A 22,556-nucleotide genomic window follows, 5' to 3' on the forward strand; every position below is an offset into this window, starting at 1 on the left:
GATTTCTGAGGTAAGAACAGTTAATAAAATCAAAACATTTTGTATAAATGTCCAATTAAAAATTTTAATGAAGTATACTTGGTTACTCTACTGTAGGACATACACATTGGCCAAAGCTGCAGTGAGACGGAGCCTAACCCGGCAACACAGCACAAGGCTGGAAGGGGAGGAGACAAACCCAGGATGGGATGCCAGTCCGTCATAAGGCATCCTAAGTGGAACTTGAACCTCAGACCTGCCAGAGAGCAGGACCTGGCCAAACCTGGTGTGCCACCACACTTCCTCTTGCTGGAGAGCAATAGATCCTTATACATTTTCCTGTTATGTTGGAACAGTGTATTTTTTCATTTGGATAAGGTATAAATTCTGAGCTGTCTGTTTAAAAATTGTCATAATTTAGCAGTTTACTGACTTCCATAGTGTTTATAGCTCATGTTTATTGTTCCTGAGGGTTGGTGATCAATTAAAAGATGAGGAACATTGTGTGTGTTTATAGGATGAATCAGTCAATAATCTACAGTGAATTAGAGTCTGTGGAGATAACATTTTATTTTCAATCATTTATTTTTTATATTAACGTAACACAAAGTACTAACATTTAACTTCTGTGTTTTGTCTGTTTGAACATAACGGAACAAAACGAGTGGATAAACTTCTGATTCCAATTTTATGCATACTGTAACTTAAGGAGACAGAACACTAAAAAAAATCTATGCAATCAAGCGAGCAGAAGTAGATGAGCAAAGCGGTCTGGTTGGGATGTAGCAGCTGATCAAGTCTTTTAAATAGCTAGGAACAGTTCTATTGATGCAGTTGTAGGCAATAACCAGCCTCTTGAATTTGATCCGGGCAGCTATAGGAAGCCAGTGCAGAGAAATGAGTAAGGGAGACACAGGGGAACGCTTTGGCAAGTCAACCACAACAGCATTCTGTATCAGCTGCAAAGGTTTGATTGCAGTAGGGGGAAGGCCACACGAGAGAGTTGCAGTAGTCTAGACAGGATGTCACCATGGCCCAGACAAGTAGTTAGGCACAGTCAGTTGTGAGATAAGGATAGATCCTGCAGATATTAGGCAGGGTGTACAGTGCTGTGGAAAAAGTATTTGCCCCCATCCTGATTTTTTTTTTTTGCATATTTGTCACAGTTGAATGATTGAGATCAAACAAATTTGAATATTACACGAAGATAACCCGAGTAAATACAAAATGCAGTTTTTAAATGATGATTTCATTTATTTAGGGAAAAAAGCTGTCCAAACCTACCTGGCCCTATGTGAAAAAGTAATTGCCCCCTAAACCTAATAACTGGTTGTGCCACCCATGGCGGCAACAACTGCAATCAAGCGTTTGCGGTAACTGGCAATGAGTCTTTCACATAGCTGTGGAGGAATTTTGGCCCACTCTTCTTCTCAGAATTGTTTTAATTCAGCCACATTGGAGGGTTTTTGAGCATGAAGGGCCTGTTTAAGGTCATGCCACAGCACCTCAATCGGATTTAAGTCCGGACTTTGACTAGGCCACTCCAAAACCTTAATTTTGTTTTTTTTGAGCCATTCAGAGGTGGACTTGCTGGTGTGTTTCAGATCATTGTCCTGCTGCATAACTCAAGTACGCTTGAGCTCACGAACTTATGGCTGGACATTCTCCTTCAGGATTTTCTGGTAGAGCGCAGAATTCATGGTTCCATCAATTATGGCAAGTCGTCCAGGTCCTGAAGCTGCAAAGCAGCCCCAGACCATCACACTACCACCACCTTGTTTGACTGTTGGTATAATGTTCTTTTTATGAAATGCTGTGTTAGTTTTCCACCAGATGTAACGGGACGCACACCTTCCAAAAAGTTCAGCTTTTGTCTCATCAGTCCACAGAATATTTGCCCAAAAGTCTTGGGGATAATCAAAATGTTTTTTGGCAAATGTGAGACGAGCCTTTGTGTTCTTTTTGGTCGGCAGTGGCTTTTGCCTTGGAACTCTCCCATGGATGCCATTTTTGCCCAGTCTCTTTCTTATTGTTGAATCATGCATACTGACGTTAACTGAGGCCTGCAGTTCTTTAGATGTTGTTCTGGGTTCTTTTATGAGCTCCTGGATGAGTCCTCGTTGCGCTCTTGGAGTATTTTTGGTAGGCCGGCCACTCCTGGGAAGGTTCACCACTGTTCTAAGTTTTCTCCATTTGTGGATAATGGCTCTCACCATGATTCGCTGGAGTCCCAAAGCCTTAGAAATGGCTTTGTAACCCTTTCCAGACTGATACATGTCAATAACTTTTTCTCATCTGTTCTTGAATTTCTTTAGATTGCGGCATGATGTGTTGCTTTTTGAAATCTTTTAGCATGCTTCACTTTAAGTGATTTCTTGATTCAACAAGTCTGGCAAGTGAAATTTAACTCAGCTTTCCAAAAAATGTGGTTAATCACAGTTCATTCACAATTTAACAAGGGGGGGGGGGGGGGGGGGGGGGAGAATTACTTTTTCCACAGAGGGCCAGGTAGGTTTGAACAGCTTTTTTCCCTTAATAAATGAAATACACACACATTTTCTGAACCGCTTGTCCCATACGGGGTCACGGGGAACCGGAGCCTACCCGGCAATACAGGGCAATGAAATAATCATTTAAAAACTGCATTTTGTATTTACTCGGGTTATCTTTATGTAGTATTAAAATTAGTTTGATCTCAATCATTTAACTGTGACAAATATGCACAAAATAATTAATAAAAAAAAAAATTAGGGAGGGAGCAAATTCTTTTTCATAGCACTGTATCTGCAGGTCCGGGTCGTGGCTTCGATGTGCTCAGAGAAAGATAGATTTGAATCAATTATCCCTCCTAGACTCTTAGCCGAGGAGGTAGGCAAAATGACTGAGTTATCCAGTTTTATCGATAGATCATGACAGGAGGATACGGCAGTTGGAGGTGAAGAATCTCTGTGTTGGAGGTGATAATCAGACATCCAAGCAAAAACATCTGACAGGCAGTAACGTGTGCAGAGCTGAGTATCAGCCGTATAGCAGCGGTATTTGAATCCATGGTAGTCTATGACTGGGCCGAGAGAGAAGGTGTTGATTGAGAAGAGAAGATCCAGTACCGCGCCCTCCAGTACACTGGTTGAGAGAGGCAGAGGAGAAGAACGGAAGCTCTGCCAGACCATTTGACAGGATCTGTCAGATGGGTAGGACTCAAATCATCTTAGTGCCGCTCCTTTGATCCCAAGCTGGTTAAGAGAGGAGAGTAGAATCTGGTGGTTGACAGTGTCGAATGCTGCAGACAGATCAAGGAGGATGAGGACGTAGGAGAGGGAGGCAGCTGTAGCTGACCGGAGACCATCAGACACCGCCAGAAGCGCTGTCTCCGTAGAGTGACCAACATTGAAACTAGACTGAAAACCACACACACACACACACACACACACACACACACACACACACACACACACACACACACACACACACACACCCGCTTATCCCATACGGGGTCACAGGGAACCGGAGCCTACCCAGCAACACAGGGCATAAGGCCAGAGGGGGAGGGGACACACCCAGGACAGGACGCCAGTCCATCACAAGGCACCCCAAGCAGGACTTGAACCCCAGACCCAACAGAGAGCAGGACCATGGTCCAACCCACTGCACCACCGCACCCCTAACTGAAAACCATCGAGGAGATGATTCCAGGTAAGGAATTCAGATACTTGATCACAGGCTGCCCACTCTAGAGTTTTAGACAGGAAGGAGAGGAGGGAGACTGCTCTGTAGTTTTGGACCGAATTGAGATCCGGGTAAGGTTTCTTTAACAGAGGTGAAACGAGAGCAGTTTTGAAGGCAAATGGGAAACAGGCAGAGGAAAGTGAAGAGCTGATGATCTTAAAGATGAAGGTGGAGAGTTGCAGGAAAATTTTCAATAGGCGTGATGATGGAATCAGATCAAGTGGGCAGGTGGTGGCTCTGTGTGATATGAAGTTGGAGATTTCAGATTCAGAGAGAGGTTTGAATTGGGAGAGCATGACTTCACAGGGAGGCCCTGTGCAAATCAGGCAGGGCAAGGCTGAGACCTTGTCCATGATTGCATTGACAATGGCTCTGCATAACAAAGCAAAGTCATCAGCAGTGGGAGAAGGAGGAGGCAGCAGAAGACACAAGGGATGAGAAGGTGGTAAGAGTCTGGGTGTTTTTTTTTTTTATAGTTTTAGCCTATTTGGTTGTGGTAGAAGGTAGTTTTAGCTGAAGAAACAGCAGAGTGAAAAGTAGCTAAGAGTTGTTTCTAGGCATCCAGGTCCAAACAAGTCTTGGATTTTCGCCATCTCTGCTCTGCAGCCTGGAGTGTGGTCCTGTTAGCCTGTAATGTATCAGTCAGCCATGGGGTGGAACTGCGGCATGCTGCTCTGAAAGATAGTGGACAGAGGGTCAAGGGAGGAAGATAGGGCAGAGGAAAGTATTAGTGCCATTGTCTCTTAACCCAAGAATTGTGCAGCAGAAGGGAGAGTGGACAGCATGGCAGAGGCAAAGCAGGAAAGTGAAAGATTTTAAGTTGTGGCAGCAGATGACAATGGGTGCAGAAAAGGCAAGGGTATATATAGAGGATATATACTTAGAGGGTAATCAGTTTTGACTGAACTTGAAAAAAATATTTTTACATTAGTTAATCATATTCTTTGTGAGGGGAAGACAGTTCTTAAATATGAAAATGTGATTAATTCAACATTATCTTGTTAAATGGAATTTCTCATGTTTTTTTTTTTTTTTTTACATAAGTTGTTTAAAACAATATCATAACATTTTTCACAGTGCATTTATACTGACTGTTAAACAAGAACATCAATTCACTCAAAAACATGCAGTCTTATGAAAAGATTAACACTCCTGTGAATGCAGTCACTGACACTGCAGGGAGCAGTGGGGAACTACTGAAGCCATGAGGAAGTTCAGTCTTGAGGTGAAGATAATGAACAAGAGAGTCAGGAATATTTCTGATCCCATTGCCTTGTCTCAGCAGAGGCTCTTTACATAGGGCAACAGCTGCACTGTAATTTTATTCCAAGAAAAAAAAAAAGGTCATCCACCACAAGTCTAATCATTATGTAAATCAGCTCACCTCAAAAGAATGGATTAAAGTTAACATTCCTGCCAAAATCATCCCATCAAGCCACTGTTTTGAGCAGCACTTTTGATGTGGGGCATGACATGTTCAGAGAAAGTGCTTCATTCCAAGAGGAATGCATCTTAAGTTCCTTGGATGGCCTGTAATAGTGTTTGCATCACTAAGGGGGGGGCCATCGACACCAATAAAAGTAGGACCACTCTTTCAAATGGTGGCAGAACAAGTCCTGAGAAGCAGTAAATGTGCTTTTTTTGCTCTTTGAAAATCCACAGCATCATTCTCAAGAAAAGGCAATGAGCAGTATTGTTATCTAGCTCTACAAGAATGTTTGTCCAAATATTTTTGCTTGTTTACCCATCAATAAATCAATGAATTAGAAAACATGTACAGACGCAGACACATTAAGACAAATACAAAGAGGAAAGGTAATAAGATTAATACAGGAGATAAGAAATGAAATACCTGTGTGCTAATACAATATCAAATGTGAATATTGCATATTAGAAATGCAATAGGACTGGACAAAAGAGTAGATATGAAGACAAGACCGATAGGAAGAAAAAAGGGCTGTTTGAGGCCTTTTTTGTTTCCACCCGAGACAGCATTCCCTGACTGGGAATTGAAGAAAAAAAAACTTGGATTAAAGATTATTATTGTTGATGTTATTGTAGCAGACCCACCTGAGTGATGGCCAAGACTTGACTGATGGTTAGTTGATTTATTGAAACTTTAAAAGTGACAACCTCCACTAACGTAGGTGCTAAAAGAAACTTAACATTTTATTTCCATCCCATTCAGAAACCAAGGTACATTATGTAAACAGTTGTAACATACCATACCATCTTCCTCCGCTATCCGGGGCCGGGTCATGGGGGCAGCAGTCCAAGCAGAGTCCTCCAGACTTCCCTCTCCCCGCACATCTCCTCCAGTTCCCCTGGGGAAACCCCAAGGCGTTCCCAGGCCAGCCGGGAGACATAGTCTCTCCAACGTGTCCTGGGTCTGCCCTGAGGCCTCCTCCCAGTGGGACATACCCAGAACACCTCACCAGGGAGGCGTCCAGGAGGCATCTGGAACAGATGCCCGAGCCACCTCAACTGGCTCCTCTCAATACAGAGGAGCAGCGGCTCTACTCCGAGCTCCTCCCGGGTGACTGAGCTCCTCACCCTATCCCTAAGGGTGCGCCCAGCCACTCTGCGGAGGAAACTCATTTCTGCCGCTTGTATTCGCGATCTCATTCTTTCAGGCATGATCCAGAGTTCATGACCATAGGTGAGGGTAGGAACGTAGATCAACCGGTAAACTGAGAGCTTCGCCTTACGACTCAGCTCCCTCTTCACCACAACAGACCGGTACAATGACCACATTACTGCGGACGCCGCACCGATCCGTCCGTCAACCTGCTGCTCCATTTTTCCCCTCACTCGTGAACAAGACCCCAAGATACTTAAACTCCTCCACTTGAGGGAGCAACTCCCCCCTAACCCGGAGGGGGCAAGCCACCTTTTTCCGACTGAGAACCATGGCCTCGGATTTGGAGGTGCTGATTCTCATCCCCGCCGCTTCGCACTCGGCTGCAAACCTCCCCAGTGCACACTGCAAGTCTTGATTTGATGAAGCCAACAGGACCACATCGTCCGCAAAAGCAGAGACGAGATCTCGCGGCCACCAAAACAGACACCCTCCGTTCCCTGGCTGTGCCTAGATATTCTGTCCATGAAGATAATGAACAGAATCGGTGACAAAGGGCAGCCCTGGCAGAGTCCAACATGCACTGGGAACAGGTCTGACTTACTGCCGGCAATGCGAACCAAGCTCCTGCGCCGGTCATACGGGGAACAAACAGCCCGTAGCAACGAGCCCCGAATCCCATAATCCCGAAGTACCCCCCACAGGATGCCACAAGGGACACAGTCGAATGCCTTCTCCAGGTCCACAAAACACATATGGACTGGTTGGACAAACTCCCACGAACCCTCCAATACCCTGGTGAGGGTATAGAGCTGGTCCAGTGTTCCACGGCCAGGGAGAAAACCACATTGCTCCTTCTGAATCCGAGGTTCAACTATCGGTCGGATTCTCCTTTCCAGTACCCTGGCATAGACTTTCCCAGGGAGGCTAAGAAGTGTGATCCCCCTATAGTTGGAACACAATCTCCGGTCCCCCTTCTTAAAAAGAGGGACCACCACCCCAGTCTGCCAGTCCAGAGGCACGGTTCCTAAGCTCCACGCAATGCTGCAGAGGCGTGTCAGCCAAGACAGCCCCACAACATCCAGAGACATGAGAAACTCGGGGTGGATCTCATCCACCCTCGGAGCCTTGCCACTGAGGAGTTTGACTACCTCAGCAACTTCAGCCAGGGTAATGGACGAGTGCCCCTCCAAGTCCCCAGCCTCACTTCCAGTACTGAAGGCGTGTCGGAGGGATTGAGGAGATCCTCAAAGTACTCTTTTCACCGCACGAGGACATCCTCAGCTGAGGTCAGCAATGCACCACTTCCACTGTAAACAGTGCTTGTGGAACACCGCTTCCCCCTTCTGAGTCGCCGGACGGTTTGCCAGAATCTCTGAGGCTGACCGAAAGTCTTCCTCCATAGCCTCACCGAACTCCTCCCAAGCCCGAGTTTTTGCTGCGGCAACTGCCAGAGCCGCATTCCATTTGGCCCGTCGGTACCAGTCAGCTGCTTCAGGAGTCCCGTGAGCCACCCAGGCCTGATAGAACTCCTTCAGCTTGATGGCATCCCTTACCTCCGGTGTCCGCCACCGTGTTCGGGGATTGCCGCCACGACAGGCGCCGGAGACTTCATGGCAGCTCCGAACCGCCACCCCAACAGTGGAGGTGTTTAACGTGTGGAACATAGTCCATTCGGACTCAATGTCCCCAGTCTCCCTCGGGACCTGGTTGAAGCTCTGTCGGAGGTGGGAGTTGAAGACCTCTCTGACAGGGGCCTCCACCAAACATTCCCAACAGACCATCACTATGCATTTGGACCTGCCAGGTCTGTCCAGCTTTTTCCCCTGCCACCGAATCCAACTCACCACCAGGTGGTGATCAGTTGACAGCTCAGCCCCTCTCTTCACCCGAGTGTCCAAGACATACGGCCGAAGATCAGAAGAAACAACTACAAAGTCGATCGACCTCCGACCTAGGGTGTCCTGGTGCCAAGTGCACTGATGGACACCCTTATGCATGAACATGGTGTTCGTTATGGATAAACCGTGACTAGCACAGAAATCCAATAACTCACCACTCGGGTTCAGATCAGGGAGGCCGTTCCTTCCAATTACGCCCCTCCAGGTGTCACTGTCGCTGTCCACGTGGGCGTTAAAGTCCCCCAGTAGAGTGACAGAGTCCCCAGTGGGAGCGCTTTCCAGCACGCCCTCTAGGGACTCCGAAAAAGGCCGGGTACTCTACACTGCCGCTAGGTGTATAAGCACAAACGACAGTGAGAGACTGTTCCCTGACCCGAAGGCGTAGGGAGACGACCCTCTCATTCACCGGGGTAGACTCCAACACATGGCAGCTAAACTGGGGGGCTATTAATAAGCCCACACCCGCCCGCCACCTCTCACCCTGGGCAACGCCAGAATAGTGGAGTCCACCCTTGGTCAAGAAGAGTTGTTCCAGAACCCAAGCTGTGAGTGGAAGTGAGCCCGACTATATCTAGACGGTATATCTCAACCTCCTGCACCAGCTCAGGCTCCTTCCCCGCCATCAGTTGTAACAGAGAAAACAAATACACTTAAAGTACATTATATGTACAAACCTTGTGCCTCTTCGGAGGATTGCTGATCCTTAAATTAAATTCCTTCGATAGTGTACAGCTAATCATAGTCTCGGCTAAGTTATAGCTGCACGCCAGCCGCATTAAACTAATTCGGCAATCCTAAACGCGTTTTCGTGAAAATGAGACCATATCAAAATAAAAGCCCCCTTTTAATAACTGTATGCCATTACAATAATGACAAAAAAGTACAAATACAAAAAGGAAAACAAACCTAACAAAGGTATTCACAAAAGGGGGTGCGGTGGCGCAGTGGGTTGGACTAGGTCCTGCTCTCCGGTGGGTCTAGGGTTTGAGTCCCACTTGGGGTGCCTTGCGATAGATTGGTGTCCCGTCCCCTCCCCAGCCTTACACCCTGCGTTGCCGGGTTAGGCTCCGGCTCCCTGTGACCTGAAATGGGACAAGTGGTTCAGAAAATGTGTCTATTCATGAAGGAAGACAACTTTTAAACATTAACTGGGGTCTTTTACAAATATTATATTAATGATAATTCAGTTCAGTTTATTTTTATAGCATGTCTTCTCATGCAGTGAGACAGAGCACTTTAACACAGGCATAAGCCAAGAAAATCAATCATATAAAACACAGAAGACAGCTGACTACTGACTATCATAGCTCTATAAAAGCATTATAATATAAGTATGCCTACTGGCCATGGAGGAAAGGAACAAAAATGCCCAACTGAAAATCAAGGGAGGAAACACCTCTGGGTGTCCAAGGGCCAGTGGCTGCCCACCCCTCCTGGGAATTCTTAAGTAACAATTCTCAGCCAGGTTACATTTCAAGATACACAGGAAAAGATGTCATACCCCATGCATATTTTTCAACAGTTGCATACATGGACTCAGTCCACTCACCACCCTAAAACCACAGAGAACACCCAACATACATCATGCCCTGAAACCAAGACACTTAACTGACCTAACCCACCCACCAAACCAAAATTATCCCACCAATAAAATCCAAACCAAAATTTAATGCACGAACAAATAACCAACCAAGCCACACCTACCAACAAAACACCTAAAGCAAGCCTAACCCAAAAAAACCAGCCATCCAACCCACTAACAATAACCAACCACCAAACCACACCCAACAAACCAAACCTACAGACCACAGCACAACCATCGAACCAGCCAAGCCTACTCCCACCAATACAAAAAACCAAATCACACAGACCAGGTCTAAGACACCAACTCAGAACCATCCACCCATACCATCAGCAAAACCAAGCCAACAAACCAAGCCTAACAACCATCAACCCATACCCACCAACAAAAACCAAAACAAACCAAGTCTAACCCACCCACACAAAAAAAAAAAAAGTCCACCCACCAACAAAGAAACCACATCTGAACCACCACCAACACAACACCAACCAACCTCAGAAAAGTCAAATCAGACCAAGCTTAACCCAACCAAACCAACAATCCACACCAGCCAGGCACCAACATGAACATTTCATTGAAGTCATCAAGTGGGCACCTCCCTTCATCAGTGTTTTGTTGAATTACACAACACCTCCAGAAGACTCCACAGTGCAATTCAGCATCCCAGACACACCCCCTGCCATACACATGTTTGATACCCTTCATCCTCAACAACTACTACAACCCCACTAACTCAGCCAGCTAAACCACAGTTCTATACATACCTATTAACCTTACCTCCATACCTGCTACCAAACCAACTGCAAATGTCTCACTCCACAAATTTAAACTATCCTACTTAACAAGGCTACACCTTAATTATTGCCAGCTGCCTCCCAATACTCATCACCTGACATTAAATTTTCCACCACCACACACCTCCTTCCAGCCTATAACCCCAACTACCCTGCTCTCTTTTCAACCACAACCACTGACTTGCCTTCTCAGTGGCTTCAGACAGCTTCACCACTTCCTTTAACAAGCGGCCTGTAATATCAAACTCTCCCAACAATACTGTAGCCGATTTAGCCACAAACCCTCTAACACCAACCTCTACTGGCCTCACATGAGCCCACCATACTTTAACAGTTTCTGCTCATATGCCTCCCCAAATAGCATCCTCGAACAGTACTGTTAACGCTACAAAGTAAACAGTACATTCACCCTCCGAATACAACACCATGTCCGGCCGCAGTGAAGTAACAGCAATGACCTGTGGGACCTGGAGCTGCTTGCCCAGGTCAGCCAACAGCTTCCAGTCCTATGTATTACCCCACCTACCAGGGTACATCTGCCATTGCATAGTGCTACTCTCTCCTGCCTGCACAAAACCAATTGCTCTAGCTAACCTGCCAACAGGCAGAGAATTAACTTGCCACTTTCAAACACACCTGCTAAACATCTAAGAACTTGATTATGGCACCAAGTATAGCACCCCTGCCCCAAACTAACCTTACACCCTGACAAAATGTACCTCAACATTGTCACAACACCACCTGCCCATCGCTTAACATTCTGTGGCATTGTAACATCATAAGTTGCTCCAACAACAAACTTAAGGCAACTCACCATCACCCACACAGCTTGCCAGCACAATTTCCTCCTCTCCACACCTTCCCAGTTCACCCACTGACCCTGCTTCACCAATGTGACCACCTTTGCACACCTCACCTCCTCTTCCTGCCCTCAGACCTGCTCAACAACCAACCAGCATCTGTCTGCCTCCAGAGCAGCACTCCACAACCACCACCAATGGCCAGAGCCAAACCCTGCCTTCCTTCTCTGCACATACCCAACCCCATCAGCATCCCTTTCATGCTCTGAACAGCATCTCTGGGGTTCTAACCCCCCCACCTGTCCTCACTGACAGTTCCACCTTTCTCACAAACTCATCTTTTGAGTCCACTAGAGTCAGCTCCAAACCCACCTTTGCACTTATACTCCTCCACCAAACTTGATACCAGTAGCTCCAACATGCCCTTACCATATAGCACTACACAAAGAGCATGGCACTCCCAGCCATCTCCTTATCACCACACTAATAATCCACTGGAGCTTCTCCAACTCCCCAACAGAAAACTAGTACACCATGAGCTGCAACCTAACACATGACAAGAGCCCAAACTGCAGACACCACAACTTTAACTTCCCAGGGAGGAAGGGATGCATCAATGCTCTTTATGCCTTCCACAATCACCTCCCTGAGTGCAACAACCTGCTCCTTATCACTTAACACAGAACTATACCATCTACCCAAACTCTTAACTGACTTCTCCAAAATAGAAGGAATTACTTCCTCATCAATACGAAAGTTCTCCTTTACCATCTTCCTACCAACAATTGAGAGACTCCTCGATTTACTTGGCTTAACTTTCAGCTTAGCCCAGTTCAAGTTTTCATTGAGCTTAGACAACAAACAACGCATACAAGGAGGCGTAGCCGTAACGATCGTCATGTCATCCATAAATGCTCTAATGGGGGTAGGTGTGTCCCATCCTAAAGCCTCTCACCACCAGCAACCCATTTGGAAGCCCTTATAATAACTTCCATTGCCATTGTGAAAGCCAATGGTGAAACTGTACATCCAGCCATAATCCCAACCTGCAATCGATGTCAAGATGTTGTATAACTTTCCATACTAAAACAAAACTGAATATCCGCAAAGTGGGCTTTCACCAGCCTCGTAACTCTTCAAGGAACCTTAAAAAACCTGAACGCCTCAGAGCAAACTGTGCGGAACCGACCCATAAGCATTTGCTATATCCAAGAACACCACCCAGACATTATAAGTAAAAATTATATTGTTGCTGTATGGTAGCTTGAATCCCCAGCTCAGAATGGTAATAAATATAATAACATAAAATATAAAAAATAATATTATATATATATATTTTTTTTTTTTTTTTTTTCTGTTTAAGAGAACAAAGGTGTAGTATGTACATGATTACATCCATAGTCAGTTTTATCTTTTCTGGCAGTAATTAACTGACAAGTTTAGGCATGTAGCAACTCCAACCAGATGTTGTTATATGTGTGGAATGAGAGGTAATCAAGTTCACTGCAATTCATCAAAAGTTTGAGTCAATAATAAGCTACTATTATCAATTAAATCTCATTGTATGGTGTAACGAACTGTTTACTGTACACATGACAATAAACTCTTGAATCTTGAATCTTAATACTATGAAAACTTTCGCACTCGGTGGATGGGGTTTCTGCCCACTTTCACAGTGACTCATCACCAATCTTATCAGTACCTTGAGGCCTGAAAAAACCTTGAAACTGGACCCTCATGTTTCCTTTGGGCCTCAACCTCGATCAGTTGCTGTGATTACCATCTGAAGAGGGAAAGGCATGGACAAAGGTTTAGGGTAGGGCTGTTGATGGAGAGGAATTACTGCAGTCGGTCCCTGCAGATGCAAGTCAACATTTTCATCCCACAGGGAAGCATGTTTCCTGAGTAGCGGTTGAATAAGGGGTCACCTTTTCACAGCTCATTATGTCCCTTTATGTTTAACTTCCTTTGAAAAGCCGCCATATCTGCAGAACTCTGTTCTGAGCAAACTTGTCATTGACCACAAAAGGGAAATAATGATTCACCCTGCGTCTATCCCAGATTTATACATGCATCTTAGCCGGAAAAGAAATACCGACACCACAATACACACACACTGAAATCGCTTGTCCCAAGCGGGGTCGCGGTGAACCAGAGCCTAACCCGGCAACGCAGGGCGTAGGGCTGGAGGGGACACAGCCAGGATGGGACACCAGTCCGTCACAAGGCACCCCAAGCGGGACTCGAACCCCAGACCTGCCAGATAGCAGGACCCAGCCAAGCCCGCTGCTCCACCGCACCCTCCCGAGCAATACACATACAAAACAAATCACAAAACTTAATAACTAATGATTTGTTACATTTTACATAAAATGTGCATTTTTGCCATAATTAACAATAGAGGGATGAAACACAAAAACAAATGAGCAAAAGATTTCTTTTCTCATCAGTTTTTTAAATCAGTTTTCTCTTTTTTATCAGCCTGTGAAGTCAGATTCTTCTGAATCAATGTTGCATTCATAAGCATTAACATTAGTGACTGTCATACTCCAAAATATCAAACATTTTTGCTTAAATTTAACACATGCCTTTTGTGCAAGGCCTTTCCTCGCAAACCTTAGTTACTTATGTCATGACCCACAGGGACAATACCCCTAGTGACCAGAGAAGGCAGCCCTCAGTTCCACTAGTCCAGACCCTGAAATTTCCTTGCAAACCTTTGTTGCCCATTTCCCAAGTCTTATTCCATAGGTGTTTAGGTTCCAAACCCAAATGATGGTCCTGTCTACGCCTTCCATTTGTGCTATTGTCAAGGTTCAGTGTTTCAGTCCCGTATTTTGTCCAACCTCCATATTTAAGACCCACTCACAGAGCTGTATTTCACTTTCAACTTTTTGAGAATACATTCTGTGTATCTTGGTCCCTTGTTCATCATTTCACCTCTACACTGTACTTCCCAGTTTGCACTCTACAGTTATAAATACACTCTGCACGTGGGGTCATTATACCGTACGTCTGTGTCTGGATGTTACAGCAATGTGTGTCTGTGTCTGTCTCAAGTATGAATGCGACAGTTAGCAAGACACATTATAATTTTCAAATTCTTAAAAAGCAGAAAAAAATGAGCATCTTAGAATCAAGGCAGTGTGGTATTTATCTAGGTAGCTTTTACTAAATCAATTCAGTGTAAGTAACTAGAACAAAGGCATGACAGCAGGGGAGGTATTCAAAATATCAGCAATGATTGGAAAGCAGCAGCTCTAACTGCTGTGCCACCTGCTGGCCCTGCAGTGTAGCAGGAAAGCTTAAAAATATATTCAAAAAGACAGAAAAAAAGGCTAACTCCACATAGGTGGAACTCAAACCTACAACCCCAAGGCTACCCTGGGGGGCATCGCTAACCACTGAGCTGCCATAGAACTAAACTATATATGAGAAATGGTCACATGGAATGCAAAAAATTACAAATTCTTCTATAAGCAAAGTATCGGTGACGGTGTGCGGGTTCCCCCTGTGGATCGTGTAATGTACTTTTCCTCAAGTTAAAGTGTTACCATGGTTCTCATTCAACAGGAGATGCAGCACCTGCAAGATTCTCTGTGGCTGCACCTGACGACTCACTTTTTTTGTTCCCTGATGGCAAATGCACTCCCACCATGCCAAGTGTCGGGTGTCTGGCAACCCGCTTGAAATACCTCCAAAACGGTTCTCTCTTCCCTGATGCTGCAGGTCATTTTTAAAGGATAGAATTTGAAATTAATTGCAGGTTGCCAAACGCAGCAGCAAGGGACACTTTCCCATGATGAAAGGCAGCCCACAAGTGGGTGCAGGTCAGAGAAGCTGTTGAGCCATTGTGTTTCCAGTGACGCCAGCTTTCCTGGCGTCTCTCTTCCAGCAGCCCCTCAGTAGGTTTCATTCAGGGCCTGTCGCTGAACTCCTGCCTAAGGCACCATCCACAATGGCTGCCATACACAGGTGCACCATACAAAATGAGAGATTTGGAATATAACCACCCTGCCACAGTACCGTGGGACAGAATATACACCATCGGTGCAGCAATAAACATGGCACGGTGGCGCCATAACTGGACCTGTAACCAGAAAGTGGAAATTCCAACGAAGCTCTGCTGTTTTGGCCTTCAGATAAATGTGACACCGTGTCAGAAAACATTATATAAAAGTGTAGGTATCCATCACTTGCATTGGGTTCAAGGCATCACTCTATTGTGGGTCTTCACCCAATGTTGAGTTACACCTGTTAACCAACTTCATCCCTAGTCATTATCTACACATCTTTTTTTGAATGTATGATCTGTAGAGGTCATTTACCAGAAATAATATCACTCTGTGTGTGTTTGTGTGTGCATGAACTCCTGAATGCGGCATTTGATGCTATTTGCTCTTTATTATAGCCTCATCTGTCCTGCAGTCACCCAGGTGTGACTGCACACATCACTGAAGTGCGCAGTCACCCAGGTGTGACTGCACACATCACTGAAGTGCAAAATGTAAATAAAACATGTAAAATTCAGTGAAACTGGTGATAATTAATTTTACGTGTGTGTCCAGATGCCTGGTGTGGAGGATGTCATGTTAACCGTTTGGCTATCAGATGAAAGAAATCATATTTATGAAAAATACTATTTGTAAGTTGTATTACTTTGTTTACTGCTTAGCCAACACTTTTCTCCTAAGCGACTTGCACTGAACTCTATGCAGTTATCAGCCAACACACCTTATTCACCAAGGTGACTTACACTGCTAGATACACTACTTACAAGGAGTCACTCATCCATACATCAGTGAAACACTCTCTCTCTGTCACTCACACATTATAGCAAAACCTGAACAGTATGTCTTTGGACTGTGGGAGGAAACCCACACGGACACAGGGAGGATGTGCAAACTCCACACAGACTGAGCAGGGATTAAACCCATGTCTTCTCGCACCACCCAGGCACTGTAAGACAGCAGCGCTACTCACTGTGTCACCATGCTGCCTTGTAACAGTGTAAGTTCACTTCTAACTTCAACTGTTCTCAGAGTGGCCTCAACTCTGATTGGTGAACAGCATGTCCGATGGACTATGGGAGAAAACCCATGCAGACATGGGGAAAACATGTAAACTCCACACAGACTGAGCATGGATCAAACTCACGTCCTCTTGCACCACCCAGGCCCTGTGAGACAGCAGTGCTACTCGCTGTGTCATCGTGCCACCCTGTAGAAGCAGAATAGAAACAGTACAGAAACAGAACTGTACAATAATATTAGTGCTTATATTGGATAGCTGGCATAAAATTATTTACTGTATACTGATAGAAAAGGACTCTAAAGACAGTGCACTGTCAGCCAGCTGTGCATTACTAATGTGTGTTGTGAAGAGAATTACAGCACATCCTGTTGTGAACAGTGACACTCTAAGGAAGAACTGGCGCTTCATAAAAAAAGGAGGTAAAAACCAAAGAATGTTTTGAAGAGCGTGTCAAACACAACTCTTTGTGGGGAGTGTGTGGGTGTGAAGCTTTTTGTGCCGCAGCTCAATCTACATTCAGTATATAAAATATAATCTCTCTCTCTCTCACACATACACACACACACACACACACACACACACACACACACACACACACATTATATAAACCAACTACATCTTATATAATTCTTCCTGATGTTAATGATTATGTTAAAAATGATTTGTCCTTCATTTCCAGTATTTTGTGCCACTGAAGATGTGGAGGAATAGGATGTATGCTGTTTCTTATTATTTTATTTTATTTTATTAGTCCCAGTTAAGTTTGGGTGAGGATGGGGTTTGTTTAAAGGATACAATTATATGATATTTTCATTCTTCTCTGTAAACTGCTTGTAATGAGAATAAATTTAAAAAAAAAGAACTAATTAAGTCACCTTGGTGAATAAGGTGTGTGGGCTGATAACACTACATAGAGTTCATTGGAAGCTGCTTTGGAGAAAAGCCTATGCTAAATAAATGTAAATGTAACTAAAAAAATTATCAGCGAGAATCTGTGTTCTATGAGAACAGCTCTCCTTGAATAAAATAATGTAATGCACTCATGAATAAATACATGCATTACTTTTTTCTAGATCGTCACAAAAGGCATAACTATTTTTGTCATTGGTGGTGTCATACATCACTGTGTAAAAAAAGGTCAATGACCCATGCAGTAAGACTGAGCTCCAGATAGCCACGAAAAAAAGCGAGAGCCAGCAGTATAGCAGTTAAGGACAATGACTCAGTTGGTTCAAGTCCTATTCCTACCACTGCTGTTTATGGATGGCAATGTAAGTATCACTGGTGTCTTTCAGGTCCTGGGGTGCTTTGAATCCAAGCCTGTGTAGTTTGCATGTTCTTTCCATGTTTGTGTTGATTTTTTCACAAGACGTGTTCAGGTGAACTGGTGACTCTGAATAGCCCACAGTGTGTGTGTCCTTGCCCTAAAATGGACTGGTGCACAATCCTGCCTCATGGCCAGTGTTTCTGTCCTCGCTCGAGACTGCCTGGCCTGACGTGGAATACAGAGGAGCATGTGATTCAACTAGATTGCAAAGACAAACAAAACATCTCACTAAGCTTGGTGGCTCAGAAAAGTTTCTCCGGCAGACTTTTTATGTCTACATAGCTGCAACTCATTGCAGAAACAAACTTGTTTTGTTTTCTTGCATGTAATTTTATGAACACAATCATGTTGTAGTTTTAGTTTCTAAAACTAAGAAAGCATATCTGGTGCAACTCAGTCTTATAAAAAAACTGAAAAAGCAATACATACAATAGAACTAAACTAATACAAAACAACCAATCAAAACAACAGTAATGATTTTATACTCCAGCTCAACACACAAAAGAACATCAAGATGATTATAAAATTGGGTTTCTCTCTACCATATTTCCCTCCAGGGGCTCTGGGGGGAGCAGGTGGTACAGTGGTTAGAGGTGTCATCCAATGGAAAATTAGAGGTTTGAATCCCACCTTCTGCTCTTGGTCATTGTAAGTATCTTGATCAAGGTACTTACAATTAATTGATAAAGAAAATATTTTCCTCTTCCTTTACTCTGGCAGTGACAAATCAAGATGGCCTCGTCTGGTGAAGGTGAGGAGAGCAAAGGTCATGTCTGCTGATGGTGGTTGTGGCAGCGGCTCCATCAACCAGCAGCGCCTCCTACAGAAGTGCCCATTTATTTTATTAACCCTTAAAAAAATAGAGATCAATTTGGAGGACCCTCTGTCCAAGAGAGGGTCTCGATTGTCAGCATCTATTTGTTTTCTCTTTTTTGATTGTTTTTATTCTTTTTTTTCACCTCTGACAGTGTCACCATCATGGTCAGTCAGTTCTATCCCTGCAAGTACGAACAACTGCGCTGCAAATTTTCTGCACTGTACTGTGTCACGTGTCACTGTTTCTTTTGCCCTGCACTCATTGCGAGTAATATACATAAAACATATACAGATGAGTTATTTGCATCAAGTGCCATCCAGGCAATTGATATAGCATGGGTGCACGTTTGGGGAGAATTCTGATGTTTACATCTTAGTGTCTTCCCATGACCACATGCACCACCCCACCCTTCCATCTCCCACCCTGGCCACCCACTGTATAAGTCTGAACCCGTGAGTGATGCCCATGAAAGACAAATGGAGGGATTGGTTACGGTCTCTAAGGAGAGGAAGGAAAGTCAGCTGCATTGAAGCTAAAATCAAGAAATGATAAACTCCATGAGGGGTTTCAGCCACAGGAAGCAGCACACAAGTTCTGGAACACAAACAAACATGTTCACCAGAGAGGACCAGCTTGAGTGCAGTGGAGAGGATAAATTGTATGCTTACAGAATGATACTCTCCCTCTGTGTCACTGCTCAGTTGCTCAGCAATTGCTTTCATCTAAGCAACTGGAAATTCCACTGAGCCAGTTCTGGTTCCTGGGTCGTGATCCTAGTGGGATGACCCATCCAGAAATAAATGTGGCCCCGCCTAGAAATCAATGTGGCTCCAAACATTCAGCAAAAGCACTGACTGCTTCTGACTTGACAGATGTGGTAGGATTTTTTGAATGAGTCTGAAGTCATTACAGAACAGCAAAAGTAGATTTGTGAGATTTGTCAAAGATATATGCAAGCACCATAATGAAACAGGGCAGCCAGTAGAGTAACAGCTACAACCAAAGGATTGGAACTCAAAAACCCACCTTTTCCAGATCCACTTCGCCCAAGATCTCTCCAGCTTATTTATGGTTTAACTGTTCACGTATTGTAACTCCATAAGCATCCCCAGATACAACCTTTATTCAGCCATTACTCTGGCATTGTACTTGATCATTTGTGGTTCTTATAATATTTAAAAAAAAAAAATGGTGGGAGGGTATTGGGAATTGTCTATCCTGTCTTATGCACCTCCTTGAACAATTAACCTCGGTGTAGCAAGTGGTAGGGAACAAACTAGGTTTGCTTGAGACTTTCATGTCTGCAGCTATGTCTCCTTCTCTCAATGTAATGCATAAATTGTACTTTTGCTGAGATGTACGTCGCTTTGGACAAAAGCATCTCCTAAATGAATAAATGTAAATGTAAATGTAAAAATCACACCTCCTACTCTAGTATGCTTGATCAAGACACTTATGGCATGCTGTAAATATTACCCTGTCACATCCCACGGGGTCACTGCCCCTCCTGGTCAGAGGCGGCGCCACTCAGTGCCGCTAGCTAACGCTTACCTATCACCTCACAGTCTCGTAGGACATGGAGGTATAAAAGGAGCCAGCGGAGCAGAACTAGTCGCGGATTCTTAATCAGCAGTTCTCTTGTGCTTCTTTGGCGATTGGTAGTCTCTTGTTCCCTCAGTCTGTTTCCTAGGTGTGCATGTTCCAGTCCCGAGTGCCCGTCCCGTCAGTTCCTGCCTCTTGTTCTTCAGTCCTGGTCCATCGTTCCTGTCCGGTATTTCGTCACGTCTCAGGGTTGCGGTCAGACTCACAGATTAGCATTTCACTGTTCACCGTAGTTCCAACACCGTGTGTGTTTCCTGGTCTCGTGTTCCTTGTTTCACTTCCACTGAGTGTCTTACAATACTCACCGTACACGTCTAACCTCACACTGCACGTGAAGTCATTATATATTTCGTCTGTGTTTGGACGTAATAGCAACGCGCGTCCGTGTCGGACTCCCGTCCGGACGCTACAGAAGAATCCGCCTGCTAATATGACTTCAGCGGAATGGCGTGAGCTGGCGGATCTGACAGAGGCGAACCAAGAACAACTCCTGGTTTGCACAAACGCCGCTAGCCGCATCACAGATCAATTGGAGCGGTTGACACGACTCCTCAGTCACGGTGGGCGGGGCGCCGATCCGACCAGTTCACAAACGCATGATGATTGGCGGACATGTCTTTTTGATCGTCTTTATGCTTCCTCGGGTCCTCGCGCGGAGCCCACGAGCCCTGTGCAGACCAATGGGATCAGCGCTACTGAGCAGCTGTCCGTTCCCTTCCAGGAGGCTTTGCAAGGTAGCAGAGATGAGAACCAGAATTACACAGAATACTCAATCTCCAGTCCAGCCTCTCTGTTCCCAGGGCCCTACTCTCCTGAGTCACCCTCTAGCCCAGACAGAAAGACAGAGAGACAGTTCTTCCCCAGCACCAAGAGTTTTCAGGTGCGTTCCTGGTCTCCAGTGGAGAAGACATCCAGCCCCCGATTGTCAAGACCACTCTCTCAGGAGTTCTCGCCGGATTACCGAAGCAACTCCGGGTCCAGCCGGACCCCGACGCCGCCAGGGCAGCAGGTGCCCTACAGCCCTGTGGACAATGAGCCGGCTAAAGCACGCAACCTTGTCAGCTGTGCAGGGCTCGAAGAACAGTGTGTCAGGCAGGGAATAATACGACTCAGTAACGGGCGTTTGACAGAGGAGGAAAGGAGGCGCCGTTTTCTGCAACGCTTGTGCTTTTACTGTGGGGCTGCGGATCACGTTCAGGTTTCCTGTCCAGTGCGGCCACCCCGTGGATCCCAACGGACCGACTTGCTGGTGAGTGATGTATCTCTCCATATCTCCCTGTTGACATTACCAGTTACAGTATCCTGGGGTTTCCAGCAGCAGCAGACAAAAGCTATGGTAGACAGTGGCGCTGCAGGGAATTTCATGGATCATGATATGGCCGCGTCCTGGGGCTTGCCCTGTGCCCGATGCCCTAAACCCCTGGCTATTAAAGCTATTGATGGCGCTCCAATCGGGTCGGGGCGTGTAGAGCAGCGCACAGAGCCCGTTACTATGCAGGTAGGGCCACTCCATAAGGAACAGATATGGTTCTATCTGATTAAGTCCCCTGATAACCCCATTATTTTGGGATATCCATGGTTATGCACCCATGACCCTATTATCTCTTGGAGTGAGGGGAAACTGCTGTCGTGGGGAAAGCAGTGTCCCAAACACCTGGAGACGTCTTGTAACTCCACATCCATAGAGAGCCCTAATGCAGATCTGCCCCTGCAGCTGCCAAGGGAGTATGCAGATCTAGTGGCGGTGTTTAGCAAACACAAGGCTGCAGAACTGCCTCCTCATAGGCCTTGGGATTGTGCTATAGATCTTTTTTCTGGCGCTACACCCCCTAGGGGGCGGGTATACCCTCTTTCTCAACCTGAACATCAGGCAATGGAGGCTTATATAACGGAGGCACTAGAAGCCGGACTCATCCGGCCGTCTACCTCTCCAGCTTCCGCTGGCTTTTTCTTTGTTGAGAAAAAGGACGGGGGTTTGCGCCCGTGTATTGATTATCGGGGGCTAAATGCCATTACTGTGAAGTACCCGCACCCCTTGCCTCTTATCACGTCGGCCCTCGAACAGGTTTCCGGTGCTACCATCTTTACGAAACTGGACCTTAGGAGCGCATATAACCTGATTCGCGTTAGGGAAGGGGATGAGTGGAAGACCGCTTTTAGCACCGCCCTCGGCCATTATGAGTACCTGGTCATGCCTTTTGGCCTGGCGAATGCACCTTCCGTATTCCAGGCTTTTGTTAATGAAGTACTCAGAGAGCTAATTAATCGCTCAGTATTAGTGTATCTGGATGATATCCTGATCTTTTCTCGGTCCCGTGAGGAGCATATTGGACATGTCAGGGAGGTGTTGCAAAAGCTGGCAGCACATAAGCTGTACGTGAAAGGGGAGAAGTGCCAGTTCCATGTGCACTCTGTG

This window comes from Scleropages formosus, chromosome 11 (assembly GCF_900964775.1).
Source record: "Scleropages formosus chromosome 11, fSclFor1.1, whole genome shotgun sequence".
Taxonomy (NCBI): Eukaryota; Metazoa; Chordata; class Actinopteri; order Osteoglossiformes; family Osteoglossidae; genus Scleropages; species Scleropages formosus.